The sequence below is a fragment of the Lolium rigidum genome, chromosome 6 (assembly GCF_022539505.1).
Source record: "Lolium rigidum isolate FL_2022 chromosome 6, APGP_CSIRO_Lrig_0.1, whole genome shotgun sequence".
NCBI classification, from domain to species: Eukaryota; Viridiplantae; Streptophyta; class Magnoliopsida; order Poales; family Poaceae; genus Lolium; species Lolium rigidum.
In genome coordinates, this window is record NC_061513.1 from 354,330,275 (window position 1) to 354,349,144 (window position 18,870).

At 42.1% G+C, this 18,870-nt stretch overlaps 1 long non-coding RNA gene across 1 annotated transcript; it reads left to right on the forward strand.

Annotated features, from left to right (window-relative positions):
* The first annotated feature begins 13,226 nt into the window (after window positions 1-13,226).
* Window positions 13,227-15,775, forward strand: LOC124663575. The gene is made up of 4 exons (XR_006990400.1): window positions 13,227-13,502; window positions 13,636-13,763; window positions 14,164-14,212; window positions 14,851-15,775. It is a non-coding gene; the product is annotated as an uncharacterized LOC124663575 (long non-coding RNA).
* Window positions 15,776-18,870: the final 3,095 nt, after the last annotated feature.

Genomic DNA, 18,870 nt, shown 5'->3' on the forward strand with positions numbered 1-18,870 from the left:
GCGGTATCACCGTTTGAGAGGCGGCGGGGATCGAAAGAAAAAGGCAAGTGACCAAATTTGAGGTGCCAAAAAAAACTCCAAGAAAAGAAAGTTGATTGCACATAGAGGATGACATGCGGGTCCCATTTAGCAGCAGCGGTCTCAACGTTTCCAAGGCGGCAAGGGATCAAAAGAAAAAGGAAGTAGCCGGAAATCGGGGGTCAAAAAAATCCAAGAATAGAAAGAATTTTGGTTCATAGAGGATGACATGCGGGACCCATGATCCCGCATCGTAAACGGCTCGATCGGAGAACGTTGAACGAGATGGCGCGATCGAGAAAAAAAACAATGCCAGAGAGGCTGCCATCTGGGCCCTACATCCCTCGGTGGTGCGGATTTGCGTTGACTCGGCCGGCGAACCCGAGAATTCGCGATGCACCACGTCCCGGGCCACCATACGCGACGTTTTGGCCGCTTTCGTCGGGCTAGGTGGCCTCAAAAATGAGAAAAAAAAAGTTTTGACATGCACCACGGAGGGACCAAAATCGTCGGCCATGGTACACCAGCAACCACGGCGCGACTTCAACTTCGTCGGCCATGGCAACTTTTCTTGTAGTGTTTAAAGCCATATAGCTAGGCTTCGATGCTCCATTATTATTTCATTAATAGATTTCAACGAGAGAAATTTTGGGTTTTAACTCACAGGGAGGTTTGGAGCACTTACAATCATAGCCCGGTCGAAGTCGCACCCGCTTATGGTGCACAGGAGTTTGGTAGATAAGTAAATTGTTACTTCCTAGTAATGATAGAGATATGTCATGCATGGTGAGAATGCCTCCATAGATAGCTTCATCAAAAGGATTAGAGACTTACATATGAATTAAAATGTTTTACCTTGGTTGGCATCATAAGGATATAATTCATAATACTCTTCCTTAATCGCACTATCACGGGAGAACATTTCACAGTACTTTTCTTTTGTAGCAGGGAAAATTTCAAATGTGTCTTCCTCCTTTGTTGCATCATAATTGCTAGCTAGTTCATCAGTTCTAGAGACATCAAGCCACTCACAGAAGGAAGCATCATCAACAAACATATCATTTGTAATATAGTGTTCTTGTCCATGCACATAGGTATTACAAGAATCCATCTCCAGTTCATCTGTTGACGTCAGAAACCCACTGGCGGGCAGAGACGGGCAACACCGTAGAGCCGGGAACAACTAGGGCTGCGGCTGGCCCTAGTCCCTCTGAGCGACGGCCCGCAAAGCCTCCTGGTCGCACGCACCGATGTTTATCACAAGGGCGTGCCACCTGACCTATACCCGGTCAGGAAGGTGTGGATGATGCCTCGCTTAGTTTCTGCGAGGGCACACACGTAAACGTTAAATACGAGCCTCGATCGGCTCTCGGGTTATCCCGTGAATCGGCTCAAAGAGCCGATCCACCCATGATTCGGACGAGGTGTCCGAATATATGGTGGTCCTGCTTGATCAAGGTAAAGCTAATGAGATCTACGACGATGTGGGGTTTTCACCGCATAATCGGATCATCCTACTCCAGGTTGGGCCTCGCGGCCACGTACGGTGATCGTAAGCCGATCCTAAACAAGGCCTAAAAACCAACACGAGGTTGATCCTCGGAACATCCTGCTTAGGGCCAACGAACGACACCCTACGTGCCGCTGGATCCTCCCCCCCTGTAAGGCCTAACTATTGCGAGATATTAAACTAATCCTTTTAGAACAAGGATGCAATCGTAACGGATCAGATCTACTAAACTATGATCAAGCGGGGTGCGCCCCTACGCCTAAGATAGGCGTAAGGGCGGCTAGACATGCAAGGGTTGCACTACGAAAGCATGCAGCATGAAGAACAATGCTAACCCTAACATGTCTAAGATAACTACGTTGCTCGCCATCAAAAAGGCTTCGATACGAGCAACGCATGAACAACGTAGGCAGGCTTGTCTGCCTAGATCGCAAGATGCGATCTAGGCAGCATGATGCTACTCGGTAGAAACCCTCGAGACGAAGGAGTTGGCGATGCGCCGAGATTTGTTTGTGGTTGAACGTTGGTTGTTTATTCCATAAACCCTAGGTACATATTTATAGTCCAGCGGACTTTCTAACGTGGGCGTGCACTAAACCGTGCACGAGATAAACTCTACTTTTAATCTAGATACAAACTATCGTAATTAAAGATACATGGGCAATCTGGCCCAATTCCACCAAGCAAGGCCGCTTCAGAGATCTTCAACGTGCAATCTTCCATGCCCATCCTGATCGCGGCCCACCTCCTGATTTGGCCAAAATCTGGTGATAACATCATCATTATTAATGTTCTCCAACTGAGTATCTAGACACAAGGCCTTCACAGATATATTATCTTCAGTTTTAACATAATAAGGGTTATTAATAGAGAGAGAGGAGTCATAAACAAACTTGTCATTTTTAGTATGCCATACTGGTCCTTGCTCATGAGTATCAAAGATAGAAATAGAACTTGGAGTAGAAAGCATATGTGAGTGATTACTTAACTCTTCTTATTGTTCCCTACCATCCATCAATTCATCGTGTGCCTCCTGCAAATGGTTAGTTTCAGGGGCTGCGGTTTCACACCGCTCCTTACTTTTCACAAGTGCATTACCACTAAGATGTCCTTGGCAATAGTTAACAATATATATTCTACAATTGCATGTGTCTTTTCTAACTCCTCTTTGCTACTCTTCATTATTAAGTGATTACATTGGGTAGCTCATGGGAACTTTTATAAACTATATATATTCTAATAGTTCTTTATTATTACCATCTTTGTAGGCGTTGGATGTTATAAACTCATCATAAATAGGAAGATATTTAAAACCAAAGAGAACACACCCCATACCATAATAAGATTGTATCTCCTCCATAGACCATAGTTTTTCAATAATGATGTCTACTTAACGGTACATATCCCATACATGTGTATCTTCAAGTTCCATGAATTCTTCATCCTAATCGCTTTGAAGTAAGATCTTCATCCTTTTCTTCTTCTTGTGATACATGCAAGCGATTAACATTGGGCACCTCGGCTTTAAACCGTGCCTTACTCTTCATAATAAGTGTATTCTTACTAAAATGTTCTTAACAATACCAAAGAATATGTTCTAGAGTTTCATAAGCCATTTCTAAAAGAAAGCTATCTTCACTAGTCATACGTGATATGATATGTACTAACAACTCATGGGCACCTTCAAAAATAACATACTCTAACGATTCGCAAGTAGCACCCCCATTATTATAAGATACTTGAGATTCATCATAGGTATGAGAACATTGAAAACCAAAGTGCCCAAATTTTAGACATTGAGAACATATTATTGTATCACTTATTGTATCCGAAGAACTTAACCTTTGAGCATATTCAATTACATCGCAATACATTTTTTCTTACCGTCATTTCACTATTGATCATTTGTTCTTTGTACCATTCATCATCTTCCTCCATTGAGGATGCCTGCATCCCATTAACACCATCGCAATATTCATAGAAAGATTCTATCTCTAGTGCCTCACCAAAGTTACCAAAATCATTATCTAGGCACAAAGCCTCCTTAGAACAATTATCATAGGTTTGGATCTTATAGGAATAATTACTAGAGAACGGGACATCATGAACAAGAATACTATTTGTGTGTGGAAGTTTATTTTCAGAAGTAGGAAATTTAAGAGGTTGATCAAATCGTTCCTCTTTATTATTACTAAGGTAATCAGCCATTATCTCAGCGATAGTATTACATTTTGATTTACCTTCCACTAGTAAAGGGAGTGCAGCATCAAGTGCAACCTTTTCATTAGCAATATATTCTCATTGTTTAAGTGGAGGTTCTTCAAGTGGGGCTTCCTCCACATTCTCCTTTTATACGTCCTTTTACTCCTCCATTACAAGTTTCATTTGTTCAAATGTAGTCATTTTGGAAGACATTATTAGTAAAAAGAGTTTTATAAAAAAATGTTGTGTAATTGTTTTGTTCTTTTCAAATAAGTAAAAGCAATAAGATAAAAATAAATAAACAATAATACTGGAAGCTAGTAAGAACTTTAGTACAACAATGATAAATTAATAACTAAAGACAAAGACCTAAATTGCTTAGCTCCCCGGCAACGGCGCCAGAAAATAGCTTGATGATGGCAAGTGCACAGACCAATTGCAGCTAGTTTCGAAGTAAGAGTATCGAACCACAGAGAGTTGTTGGTAGAGGTCTTTATGCCCCTCGCTAATATTTTCTAGAGGGTACTTGCAAGTTATTCTAATTCCAATATAAAGTATATAAACGTTGTTTTGTGTTGACAACAAAAGTAAAGAAGAGCAAAGAATTAAACTAATGTAACCGAGAGCATCGAGTATGGTTGTGGGAATGAAAATATTGTTAAGGTGTTCTCGGGGATTGTTGGTTCCACCACTAGTATTAACTAAGAAGACAAATTAGATAGTCTATTTTTTTCTCATCGTGTGTGGGAAAGGCTCGATAATGAGATGCGCGTTTGATAACGCATATCTAAATAACCACCGCAATGACTTTCGGCAAGCAACCTATTGATCCACTACAATTAAGGGATTTCCCCATGGTTATTTGTGTAAGCAAAGTGAGTCCTTTCTTATCCCCTTCTTCCATATAGTAGTGCATCGCACACGGTATGTTACTTCCCGCTGTATGCACTACCATACTTCCAAAAGTAGTTTCCTCTCATGACCAAAGCCAAATATTACATGGTCAACATCATATAATATCACTAGAGAAAACTAACACACAATCACTGCGCGAGAACAAAGGAACTACTCACACATAAAGGCAATCAACATGATCTCAAACATATTAATGGAATATGGTAGTACAACTGAATACAAGATGAGATCCACACTAGGGATTGGATTACAACCAAGTAAAACAAAGGGGATCTGAGTTGGAGATGGTGTTGATGATGAGGATATTGTAGATCGGTGTTGAAGCCTTCAAGATTTAAGTCCCTTCTCCTCTTGAGTGGTGGTGATGGATGAGATATTGTGGAGGCGGCGGCTATGGAGTTGGCAAGGTGGCATGACTCTGCTGTGGAGGAATGTGTTGATGGGGGTCTATCCCTTGGGTCCTCTCCTCTTTATCTATGCCTAGGGGGTCTCCAATAGCCCCTCACACGCTGCCTATGACCTAAGGAAGGTCTAGAGACAAACGGGGACAGATTCTATGAAGAAATGCGTCCAGAAATGACTTTTCCGCGCGTCCACGCCCATGGTATGGGTGGACCTTCCTGTACCGATGGTCGCTAAATTTGCATATGATTTTCGTATTTTGGCCATCATTTGCTCATTGAAACTCCGATTAGAGTGTTTTTGGGCTCGTTGAACTCGTATGGAGGAGGGCTACAACACCATGTTCTTAGATCTTTATTTTGGGATGATGACAAATGTCATGTTTTCCACTCCTCAAATGACTAAGTCTGGTTCTTTCAGCTCTTCCATATTTCCTTCTCTTGACACGTTTGCCTTGGTTTATCCATAGTTATCCATAACACCGACAAACATGTAAAATACAAAGTAAAAAAATAATAAAATGATACTAAAATTACTAAATATGCAAAGCTCATATGAAAGTGAACAAGAACTCGTAAGTACGCAAAATAGGTATATATGTAGCTAGATGGAGCATGAAACGAGTGACAATATGAGTAATTGTATACTTAAAGACCTAAGTAAAATTGTAAAAATTTGGAGCTATCACCCCACTCTCCCCAATTTTTTCCACCAGATTCCTCACCACCCTTTCTCCCATGCTTTGTACCTCTTGGGAATTAATGTCTGCAAATTCTACCTCCCATTTAAAAATGGTGTCTCTCTCAATGAGTCACATGATGCCATCAACCAACACTGCCCTAGAGGGAAATAATTTGATACAACATTTGAAGGTGTGTCGTGCAACGTCATCTCCCTTGTTTTTGGTGGCCAGTGTGAGCTAGCGGAAACGAACAACGAGGCAAATCTCCGTTCAACACAAATTAAGGTGCAAAGATAAGGGAAATACTGATTATAAGTTCCCTCTTGCATCTCGTTCCCCTCGTTCATCACACCCGGCCTCCAAAATCTAGGGTTCAAATGAGAACGCTCAGATCTAATTTGAGAATGATTGGAGGGGAAGTAGAGTTTAAAATGCCACTCACCACCTTCGCCGTAGAACGAAAGCGCCGCTGCCTCTGAGAATGTTCCGGCAAAGCTTTCTTCGCTGGGGAAGATCAACGCCTCCTCCTTCTTCATCAAGCCAAGCTTTTTCATCAGGTTCGTGTCTTGGTTTGAGATCTTAGATCTCTCTCACTCAGAAACCTCCAGATCTTGGATCGCCTTGCTTGCTTCTGGGGCGGTATGCCTTGTGAGCCTCGACCGCGGTGGCATCAACGCCGGCGTTGGAAAGATTGGGGATGCAGACGAGCGCAAGAGCTTGTTTGGTTGCAATGGAAGCTTTTGGAAAGAGAGAAAGATAGGAGCGCGGCGCAGCGAAGGGGATTCTCTGAGGAAGACGACGGTTATTTATAGCAAGCCAACGAATCGACGCGCCGTTGGATGCAGAAGAAATGGATCTGGGACCTTACACGTGTTTCCAGGGGTAAAATAGTTTTTTTACTTGGAGGTAACTAAACAGGCGCCAAAGTGCGCGTGCCAGGAAAAGAGGAGGACGTGTGTCCCCCAATTGCGTAGCGTGTCAAAAACCGAAGAGTTTCGGGCCCACAGGTCAGTGACAGGACAGAACTCGCGTCTTCCCGATACAGTGGTCGTGGCCATCGTCAGCACTGATGTCACTTTAAAGAAAAACTTCGAGTGCGGTGCTTTGAGGATTGGCGATAAAGGAGCATTAATGATATTTTCGGGAGCCTTTGATCAAATACAAGTTTTTGTTCAAGTGCTCAGGGGCTACTTTTTTAAAGGGGTTTGTTAAAGGAGTTGATTCAGAAGGATAAAACATTAGTCTGCAGCCATCATCAACAACGTCATTCAAAAGAGAACTTCGAATAGCTTCATCAAAGATATCGACAGGGAAATTTTGAGTATTTCAGGAAAGAAAAGGCGAGAGCCTATGATCAAATACAAGCATTTGTTCATATGCTCGGGGGCTACTCTTATCAGAAGTATTGTTTATACTTCTGATAACAGGATAACGCGGATGATAAAATATAGAGTTGTTCAACAGTAAAGCAAGTTGAGCCTACAACCAAGTATAAATACTCGACTGTAGCCTCGGGGGCTACTCCCATCGGGAGCGCTGTTCGCGCACCCGATAAAGATGGGAGAGTTAGAAGAGGTGACAATATAGCGACAAAGGTGCTAAAAAGGTGAGCCTACAACCAAATACAAGCACTTGGCTGTAGCCTCGGGGGCTACTCCCATCGGGAAAGCTGTTCGCGTGCCCGATGAAATTAAAGAAGTTATGCTGAGCATAATTCGAGTTATAAAATAACTCTTCATATACTCCCATCGGGAGGACAAGATAAAAATATACAAGTCATCCGTTGACTCGAATAAATGTGCTATTCCAGCAGCCGAAAAAGGCACTCGACAATATATTCTCAGAGCGCCTCAGTCGCGAATTAATCTCTGAATGCCGCAGTACTTTGCGAAGGTAAGTCCCCAGGATTCGTCGCGGCGTGGCACCGCCTATGAATGCGCTCTGCTACTTTTTCCGTATCAACAGATGCGAAGAAAAATCCTAACGGACGCGTTAGGTACCCAATAAAACATGACTGGAATTCGGCATCTGGTAAGACCTTAAGCGACACATGTCGAATTACGCCAGTATCCCGAGATCATGTCCAGGGACGTGATCTTGAAGTAGGTTTTTGCGGATTTCCACAAGAGCAGTTAACTGGTACCTGATCCGTCAGATGAACCAGCCCCAACTACCGTTATCCCTGTACAATATACTACTGTTTTATGAAATTTATTCATTGACTCGAAGAAGTCATATGATAATTGTAAAGATGGAGATTTTCCCTGATTCTGCGATTCAAGCAAAATCTCGGGGCTACTGACATAGGCATCCCTAATGGGCCTACCGAAGATGGTACCCGGGGTTTACTGAAGGCCCACGACCCGAAGTTTATGAAGCCCGGAAGCTCAGATACGAGATAGTTTGGAAATATAGAGTTGTATTAGGAATAATAACTTGTAACTATTACGGGATGAACTCAAAGAGTCTCCCAGACTTTGTAACTTGTACATCATGAAAACCCTCGGCTCCGCCTCCTATATAAGGGGGAGTCGAGGGACAAAGAGGGGATCGATTTCATTGTCAACACAACCCTAGTTTCTTAGCAGTCGAGTACTTTTCCGGCTGAACCTTCGAGATCTACTTGCCCTTTACTTTCCTGAAAACCCTAGTCTACAATCTGTAGGCATTGACAAGTCAATACCTTGTCACCACCGCCGAGAAGGATGGGTGAGCTTCACCACCGCCGGAAAAGCCACAGGAGGATACGCGCGCACTCGGTAGGAAGCGGTTGGTTTAACTCGGTCTGTCAGCTGCTAATAAGTGTGACTAATTTGTCCTAACTTAAACTTGAACTAACGAAATTGTGCCGTTAACGACCATTTTATGGCGTGTGTGGCCCTAGGCTATTTCCTACCTAAGAAACATCACATGACAATTATTTTGACGAACGATGTCCCTTCTTTTCCAATTCGCTCAAACGATGTCGCACATGAGCTATTCACCTGATGTTGCACCATTGGACTCCATTAGTAGCAAGCAATGGCCTCCAAAAGGCACATGATGGTGGCTCCGTCCTAGAAAATTGGGGAGGAGGAGATCGTTTGCTTGGTGTCCTCTATGCATGGTGATTGGGGTGGATTGTAGATGGACCTTCCCGCTTTCTAGGAGGCTCAAAACCAGAATTTACAACTAGAGACATAGAACTGCTACCTGGACCAGGGCCCCTAGCTCACGGGGGCCTCACTACTAGGAAAACCCTTATATGTGGTGCACATTTTTTTTAGTTGGGGTGCATGTTGGGGTGCGCCACAGAATTTCGAGACTTCTTTGGCGCATATTGCCTTATGCGCCACAGAAAGACACAAGATTCTGTGGCGCATATTGCGATATGCGCCACATAATTATGCACCAGATTCTGTGGCGCATCATGTGATATGCACCAAAAAAGTGTTTTTTAGGATTTTTGAGTTTTTTTGCAAATCTATACAAAATACAGATATATATCAGGTTTTATACAGAAAAAATCCAGAAATATCAGGTTTTATACATGAAATATCCAGAAATACAAAGAGAAGACAGTTGTATGCAAAATGACATGATACAATCACAAATGTTCATCATCACATCATTACACAAGTGTTCATTATCTCATATTATTAAAAAAATTCATCATCATATCACTTAGGCACCACCTAGACTAAGGTAAAAAAGAGTACAACCGCGATGCCGGTGAGCAAGAGCAGGACCAAGAACTTCAGCTGGTTCTTCTTCCCTATGTGTCTCCTCCACTGTGCTACCGCCTCCTCTCTAGTCGCGTCTCCCATGTAGTTTTTCCTGGTGAACTTATGCACTTGTTGCCACTCCTCGTAGACACCCGGAACCCGACCCTTGTACACAACTTACATCGGCATCTCTATTGACAAGTTATATTAGTATATCATATTAGTACATCATGCATATATGTTGATAAATATTAGAGCAAAGCATTCATAAACCTAAAATATAACATCGATGACAATCAAAGAACAACGACACATATAGTTAAGAAGAATGTATTCCATGGCGCATTTAAAAATGTGTGCTCCATAAAAATATTTCGGTGGCGCATAAGTAAATATGCTCCACATAATTTTTCAACTTCTGTGGCAAATGGAACAATGATGTGCCACATAATTAGTCCTTTCTGTGGCGCATGTAGCCTGATGCGCCTCAGAAACCTCGGGGCCCATGCGGGGTTAGGTACTACACATGGGTGAAGGGAATTCTGTGGCGCAAATGTCAACATGCGCCATATAAAGTTGGTCTTCTGTGGTGCATGTTGGCACATGCGCCACATATTTCCGTGTGGGGGCCACACCTAACAGCTCCAGGCCATGTTTCTGTTGCGCATATCAAGAAGTCCATCTTTCTGTGGCGCATATTGACATATGCGCCATCGAATATGCGAACTAAATATTGGGCTTTGGCTTCTTCCCCCTAGCTACTAGCACCCCACCACCCTTTTCATTCTTGTCTCCTCCAACCAGCTCGTCTTGCTCCTCCCTCCCACTCCATTTTGATCATACTTTCCTCCGTTGTTGATAGCTCTAAACCTATTTTGGTTGATATATTTGTGAGTGTAAGCCATTCCAACTTGTAGGGTACTAAAAACCACCCTTGCTTTCCCTTCTCTGCATTATTTTCGCGCTTTAAAGTAAAACAGTCACAGTAACTGAAGTTTCACTTGACCTTGGTGGAATTGAAGTAGCTCATCAAGTCAAGCGCTATAAACCTCAATGTGACCTTTTGCTAAAATCTTGTTTTGGGTAGAGATGATCTGATCTAAGGGGTTATATCAAATGGAACTAGAATCAACACAACAACACTTTACTCAAGGATCAATTGCTTGAACTTATTAAAGATCACAATATGATAATCATTTCCATAACATATGAACATCTATTCAACTATAAATCAAGTAACAAGAAATGAAGAAACTATCTTAACTTATCTTTTCCATGTCTTAAACTAATTCATGTTCCTACCATGAACCTCATGGTATCCATGCGTTTTACTTCATTCTTGGAAACATGACAAGTGGATCGATCAACTCTAGAAATACATATTCTTCTCTATTCCAAATTATTGTACATCAAACCTAGAGAAGTAAGAGTTGTATATTATTTATTAGAGAAGCAATGACAAACTTTGAGCTAAACCTTGGATATGCATCCATGTATTCAAATCATCATCTTTAAGAGAAGCCCTAGGATATTATTCAAGACAATCCCTAGGGAGAGAACCCATTTATGTTAAACATGGATATTGATGATCACATCATTCTCTATGGAGCCTAACCTTAGGTTAGCATTGAATCCTTCCCAAATGAGAGAGACCATTCATACCAATATTAGCTTTACCTATTTAAGAATAAAGGACCACCATTGAACTAAAGTATTAGGAGATTAACCATTTCATCTTGGAGTGGTGAGATAACCTAATATCACATGAAATAAGATTATATCCAGGAATTGATAAAGTAAGGAGGAGACTAATCCAACCAAGATAGTCAAGTGGAGTCTTAGCCTAGATACCTAAGGAAATATTAGGAGTACACCATAAACCCTAGAATAACCATTCCTATGAGAGAAAGCTCAAGCTATGGTGTTATACTCAAGTTAGATGAGGCAACACTTGAACTTGTGAGAGAGATCTATTCTTAGAACCTGATGATTATATCATCATTCTTTAGAAAGAACTCTAAGTGAATATCTCAGGCATTATCCTGGGATATAAACTATTGAGGCAACTATAGTAGGCCATCCTAGAAAGTAAAATAGAAGTGATATACCTTAGTTGATCAATACAATGCTTGATCATCGAAGTGAGAACCCCATTTAATGAGAGATACTTAGGAAGCCAAACCTTGATAATTATAAATTGAGTAATGATCATAAACCCTTAGAACTGGAGGTAGAAGATATTAAGAACAAGTTGATCATGCCTAATCCATGATCATGCTTTGGAAGTATATCATTACTAGTTAAACCTTAGTGGGTTAAGCAGATATAATTCCGTACATAAAATCATAGGGGAACTATTAGCAACCCTAAACCATTTCTCATATGATAATTAGAGAGACAACTGAATAGTAACAACCTTTGTATAGTTCAGCCTCTATATCAATCTAAATGATCTTGGATTGAACCATCCTATGAGTGGTGAGTAAGAGCAACCATAGTCAAAGTAATGCGGTGTTAAATTACATATAGAACCTATAACCATATTTCCAATTAACTTGTGTATTACTTGGTGATCACAAGTAAAACCCTAAACTACATCTCAACCTTCGTTTGTGCATCACTTGGGTGATCACAATTAAAACCTAGGCCATAATTGAGATTCAAACCATTTGCCATTCGGTGAATATAATTAGAACCCTAGAATTGTTCACTAGTTAAAATCTTATGCTTCAAATCTTAAACATAAGAAAAACCTTGTGCTACATATATACTATATATAAAAGTTGAACCCATCTGCTGAAATCTCAGTGTTTTGGAGATTTGGACACTGTTCATGGTAGCTTTTCGTCCAATAAAATCTTGACGCGTCGATGTTTTTTACTCTAGCGATGGCTGGCTTTGGTCAAAGAGGTGATGTACCGCACGTTTTCACGTTGACACGTTGGTCGGCCAAACACAGTTTGCCTCTATCTCCCCCCTCGTGGATTCTCTCTCCCGAAAGGTCTATGCGTCAAGAGGTAGTGGGACAGGCCGATCTGCTTGGGCGGTGGGGAACGGCGGCCAGCGTTGAGCTCAACGAGAGCTTGGCCGGGGAAAGGCGATATGCAGCTGGCGTGGTCGCCGACGTCCGCGTCCAGCGGCGGCCGCCGAAGAAGTCAGGCGCGGTGCCGCCGCGCCGCGGCAGATTCTTCCTCTTTGCCCCTTCCTCTTGAACCTCGCTGCTATTCCTTCTTGGCGGCCGCGGCATCCGGCGTTGAGGCCCCTTCCTCTTGAACCTCGCTGCTATTCCTTCTTGGCGGCCGCGGCATCCGGCGTTGAGGCCCCTTCCTCTTGAACCTCGCTGCTATTCCTTCTTGGCGGCCGCGGCATCCGGCGTTGAGGAGTTCATGGTTGTCAGCAGGGACAACGAGGGTGGGTGCCTGGGGGAGACACCGTTCCCTGCCGCTGCTACCCTGGGCATCGTGGATGATATTAGCGAAGCAGTCATAATCGTAGGCGAGGAGGACGACCTGCGGAGCCGTGTCTTCTGGCTGCGCCAATGATGCGCTGCGCAGCGCGACGGAGGCGCTTCAGAAGTGTACTGGTGAGAGCCGCCCTCACGCCAGAGCTCCACCGCATTGCCCGAGATCTCAGCCGCTGCCGTTGATACGAGCACGCCCTTGAGGTATGTCTGTGTTTGGCTGATTCAATTTTGGTTAGGTTTGTTCCTATGTCAAATGAGAATTCCAAATTTCTTCCTCTGAAATCGCCTACTGCAGAATTTCATGGAGAGGACAAAAGACTGAATTCGGAGCATGTTTTCGACTTGCAAAGAGAATGACTGAACGTTTCTAGGTGCACGTTAGGCATAGTTTCAGTCTTCCAATTAAATTTCAAGCGTGGATTGCTAGGAATCTACACGATTCTACAGCTGTGATTCACTCTTTTTTGTTTCAGGTTTCTGAAATTTCTCAGAGTGACCATCTTTCCTGACCCTTATAACTCGTGTCATTTGTTATGCTGTGCAGCAGCTTCTGTTATAGTTCATCTACACTCGGTTAATTGAAAGGATGATTGAATGCAGATTCAGGTGTGCTATTTGTTTTCTGTCTGTCTGATGAAATATTATTGAGATACATGTAATATGCCTCTAGGCTGGACAGTTTAGATGCTCTGCTGCCTCCGTTTAAGACTTAAAATAACTGAGATGCTGCAACACACAGGATTTCTAGCTCTGCAGAATTGTTTACTCAAAGGAACACAACCGTGTTTGCACACATGCAGGACAATCCTTGATTTGATCCATAAGGTCTTCTACCGACCGAATACAAGAGTATACGGTGGCCTACAGGTCCGGATAGAAGGATTTAGTAGCTCTTTCTCTCTTTTTTTTGTCTCTTTACATACTCTCTTTTATTAGTATATATATATATATTTGCGTAGTACACTGTTTACCTTTTAGAGAAGATTTATAGATAATACAAACGCTCAATGGAAAGAGATTTCCTTTCGGTGGCCGATAGATTGTTTGTGTTATCAATGTGTTATTATTTTCCTTCCGGTTAGAAGGAAAAAATCTTATATGACTCTTTGTTTGACAACTTTGAGAAAGGGAGAAGATTTATAGATAATACAACGCTCAATGGAAAGAGATTTCCTTTCGGTGGCCGACGATTGTTTGTGTTGTCAATGTATTATTATTTTCCTTCCTGTTAGAAGGAAAAAATCTTACATGACTCTTTGTTTGACAGCTTTGAGACAGGAATAAGAGCTCTATTTCCTGCAACTTTTTGGTTGTCGGTGCGTACCTGGTCTTATGCATCTATTAGATAAATCGATTTTATCATAGATGCATAACTGATCAAGCAACTAGCCAAAGAAGTTCACCATTTTGGTCCATGTTTCATTTAGAGACTCTACATTCTTCACTGGTTTTATTTAAATTAATCCCTGCTAATTGGTGTGATTCTGCATGAACATGGTAAATTTATTATAAATTGTGCTTTAGTTGTACTGGAGTTTTGCGTGTACAACAAACATGTAAGATGATTAGTTTGATGATGCATATACTTGGCTAATTTTGATTTCCATTGACTGCATGGAATTGTTAGGTTTGGACTTATTGATAAACATGTATTGCAATTTTTTTCTTTTCAAGCGGGTCTCTGATTACCGCCTGATCTAATGTTCTTTTTGAACTTTCTCTGTAAAATATTGATGCATGTAGAAAAAAGTAAAATGCTACACTATTTTTCATCAATACAATATTTTATAATTTTACTTTTTCTGGTTGTGAATTTGCCTCATCCCCTATACTCCAGAATGCGTACATGGATTTCTATCGGATCTTATCAGTGTGTACTGCTTACGATGCAGTGTGCATTCCTTTTCTTATCAATTTGCATCATCATAAGGATCATTGTACTGTTGTCTTGCAGATGTGGGATCGTAGGTTGATTCGAGGATAACGGGCAGGCCGTAGCGGAATTTACTCAACTGCCAATTACGGATCAATTCAACAACAGTCTGAGACAGATCAGATTGCAGCCATTGTCTGTTAAGCTCCCGAGTGGACCCACTGTACGGGAGCTACCAAGCCTGGCATTGAAGCATCAAGACTCGAGAGTCGCGAATAAGGACACAAATACCATCTATATTTTACGTTGTGCACTAAAGCCGCGTCAGTTATTGCACAAACTGACAGGGTGCGACAAGCCATGCTATAGAGGTAGAGAGAGCTTCAGAGCTTGAGAGAGAGAGAGATTGAGAATTGTTCAAGAACATGAATAGAGAGAATTCAGAAGCAGTTGCTGCACTAGCCAAGAAAAGGTACATCCCCACATTAGTTCCATACTGATGGCAGTAGAACTACCAATTCACTTTCCATTCACTCTCTGCAAAGGAAACAATGAGCATAGAAAACCATTACGAATTGTTCCCGCCTAAGTAGGTCATTGGACGCTGCCAGGTCAAATTTTAGAATGAACTTCAGGTAAATAAAAGCAGTTTCCCAACAAGCATAAAAACACTAATTCTAGAATTTCCTCCATGCATGAAACACCAATATCTCATCTCCAGCAACAGATCAAGCTAACCTAAAAGAAACAGAAAAAAAATGTTCCAACTAAGTAAACTAGCATAATTGCTTCATCGATATAGCTATTTGGTGGGCACCTGCCATAGGAAATGCTATAGTACTGCATCCATTGCTTATGTTGGACAATTCCCAATATAATTAGCTCTATTGCAAATTATTAGCACCAGCTAACCATCTTGGCACTTGTGTGTAGATGTATCTGCAGTGTCTCTATTTGTAACATAGATTATTATTCACGGGTGCGGCGTGTCGCCGCGCCGCAAACTTCCTAGTCTTATAATTAAAACCATATGTGTGGTGATATATCATTTATCTTTATAACCAAGACCCAACTATGAGGAGAGTAATACCTACTCTAGGTATTTCGAGGTGCTATTAAAATATAATACTAGTGCTAACCTTGAAATAGGATTTTAATAAACCATACAAGACCTTAAGAAAGGAGTGTTCACATAAAATCATATGCAAGGGACCAAATTCTCAAATGAAAGATCAAGTCCTTAGAGATATTTTAGCACATGAAATGATGCCATCAAAATCACTCTCTTATTAGAAATTCATAAATAAATATTACTTTGAAATTGTTTCTTGAAAAGTAATACTAAATAAAACTCTACCTAACACTAAGTAAGAAAACTATCATTTGAAAAAAACAATTTGAATATTTCCAAAGATAATATTCAAATTCATGTCCATATGGGTATTTAAATTCAAATTCCAATAATAATAATTAAACCAATGTTATAGTACCCATATTCATTTTCTAATACACCACTAAAGTGTTTGAAGAATCTTGGGCTAATCCTTGTATAATTCAAATAAGCAACACCTGCAAAATAGAAAAGCATTCAAAACCGAATTAAAAATAGAATTCCAAAAACAGAAAATAAGGAAGAAAAAGAAAAATAAAGGGGAGAAAAACCTTACCTAGGCGAGCAGCCCATGGTGCAGTCCAGCAGCAGCCTGCATCCCGGTCCAAACCACAGCCCAGGAACGACCCACGTACCGATTCGCTCGGATAAGAGCGAAGATGCGTCTTCGTCTCCTTCTCCTTCTCCTTCCGCATGGACGACAGCACGACTCCGGCGAGCCACGTCCTGGCCGCCAAAGTGGACTTCCTCGATCATCGACGACCGCCGAAGGGGTATAAATACCCAGAGAAACCCTAGCCATCGTTCTTTTCCTCTCTCTCTCTGCTCCAAAAATTCATCCATGCCAAAACCCTAGTAACCGGCCGTTCACCCTTGCCGGCGACTTAGGCAGTCCTGAGCCTCGCCGTGGATACTCCCGTCGCCGCCATCTTTTCCTCGTTCTCCTCGTCGACGCGTGCGAGCTGGGAGGGCCCGGACATGGCGAATTTGGCCATTTTCTCCGACCACCGCCGCCATGGCCATGGACGAAATCGCCACCGTCCGAGCCCCATCGACCTTGATGGCGTGCAGTCGACACGTCCGTTGGGAACCCCAAGAGGAAGGTGTGATGCGCACATCAGTAAGTTTCCCTCAGTAAGAAACCAAGGTTATCGAACCAGTAGGAGTCAAGGAACACGTGAAGGTTGTTGGTGGCGGAGTGTAGTGCGGCGCAACACCGTGGATTCCGGCGCCAACGTGGAACCTGCATAACACAATCAAAGTACTTTGCCCCAACGTAACAGTGAGGTTGTCAATCTCACTGGCTTGCTGTAAACAAAGGATTAGATGTATAGTGTGGATGATGATGGTTGTTTGCGAAGAACAGTAAAGAACAAGTATCGCAGTAGATTGTATTTCAGATGTAAAGAATGGACCGGGATCCACAGTTCACTAGTGGTGTCTCTCTCATAAGATAAATAGCATGTTGGGTGAACAAATTATAGTTGGGCAATTGACAAATAAAGAAGGCATAACAATGCACATACATATATCATGATGAGTACTATGAGATTTAATCAGGGCATTACGACAAAGTACATAGACCGCTATCCAAGCATGCATCTATGCCTAAAAAGTCCACCTTCAAGGTTATCATCCGAACCCCTTCCAGTATTAAGTTGCAAACAACGTGACAATTGCATTAAGTATGGTGCGTAATGTAATCAACACAAATATCCTTAGACAAAGCATCGATGTTTTATCCCTAGTGGCAACAAGCACATCCACAACCTTAGAGGTTGCTTGTCACCCCCAGATTCAATGGAGGCATGAACCCACTATTGAGCATAAATACTCCCTCTTGGAGTCACAAGTATCAACTTGGCCAGAGCCTCTACTAGCAACGGAGAGCATGCACGAACATAAACAACATATATGATAGATTGATAATCAACTTGACATAGTATTCAATATTCATCGGATCCCAACAAACACAACATGTAGGATTACAAATAGATGATCTTGATCATGATAGGCAGCTCACAAGATCTAACATGATAGCACAATGAGGAGAAGACAACCATCTAGCTACTGCTATGGACCCATAGTCGAGGGGTGAACTACTCACACATCGATCCGGAGGCGATCATGGTGATGAAGAGACCTCCGGGAGATGATTCCCCTCTCCGGCAGGGTGCCGGAGGCGATCTCTTGAATCCCCCGAGATGGGATTGGCGGCGGCGGCGTCTCTGGAAGGTTTTCCGTATCGTGGCTCTCGGTACTGGCTTTTCGCGAGGAAGGCTTTAAGTAGGCGGAAGGGCAGAGTCGGGGGCGTCACGAGGGACCCACATAACAGGACCGCGCGGCCAGGGCCTGGGCCGCGCCGCCCTAGTGTGGCGTCGCCCCGTGGCCCCACTTCGTTTCTCCCTCGGTCTTCTGGAAGCTTCGTGGAAAAATAAGACCCTGGGCGTTGATTTCGTCCAATTCCGAGAATATTTCCTTACTAGGATTTCTGAAACCCAAAACAGTAGAAAACGACAGAATGGCTCTTCGGCATCTCGTCAATAGGTTAGTGCCGGAAAATGCATAATAATAACATATAATGTGTATAAAACATGTGAGTATCATCATAAAAGTAGCATGGAACATAAGAATTATAGATACGTTTGAGACGTATCAAGCATCCCCAAGCTTAGTTCCTACTCGCCCTCGAGTAGGTAAACGATAACAAAGATAATTTCTGAAGTGACATGCTATCATAATCTTGATCAATACTATTGTAAAGCATATGAGATGAATGGAGCGATTCGAAGCAATGGTGAAGACAATGAGTAAACAAATGAATCATATAGCAAAGACTTTTCATGAATAATACTTTTAAGACAAGCATCAATAAGTCTTGCATAAGAGTTACTCATAAAGCAATAGATTCAAAGTAAAGGCATTGAAGCAACACAAAGGAAGATATAAGTTTCAGCAGTTGCTTTCAACTTCAACATATTTATCTCATG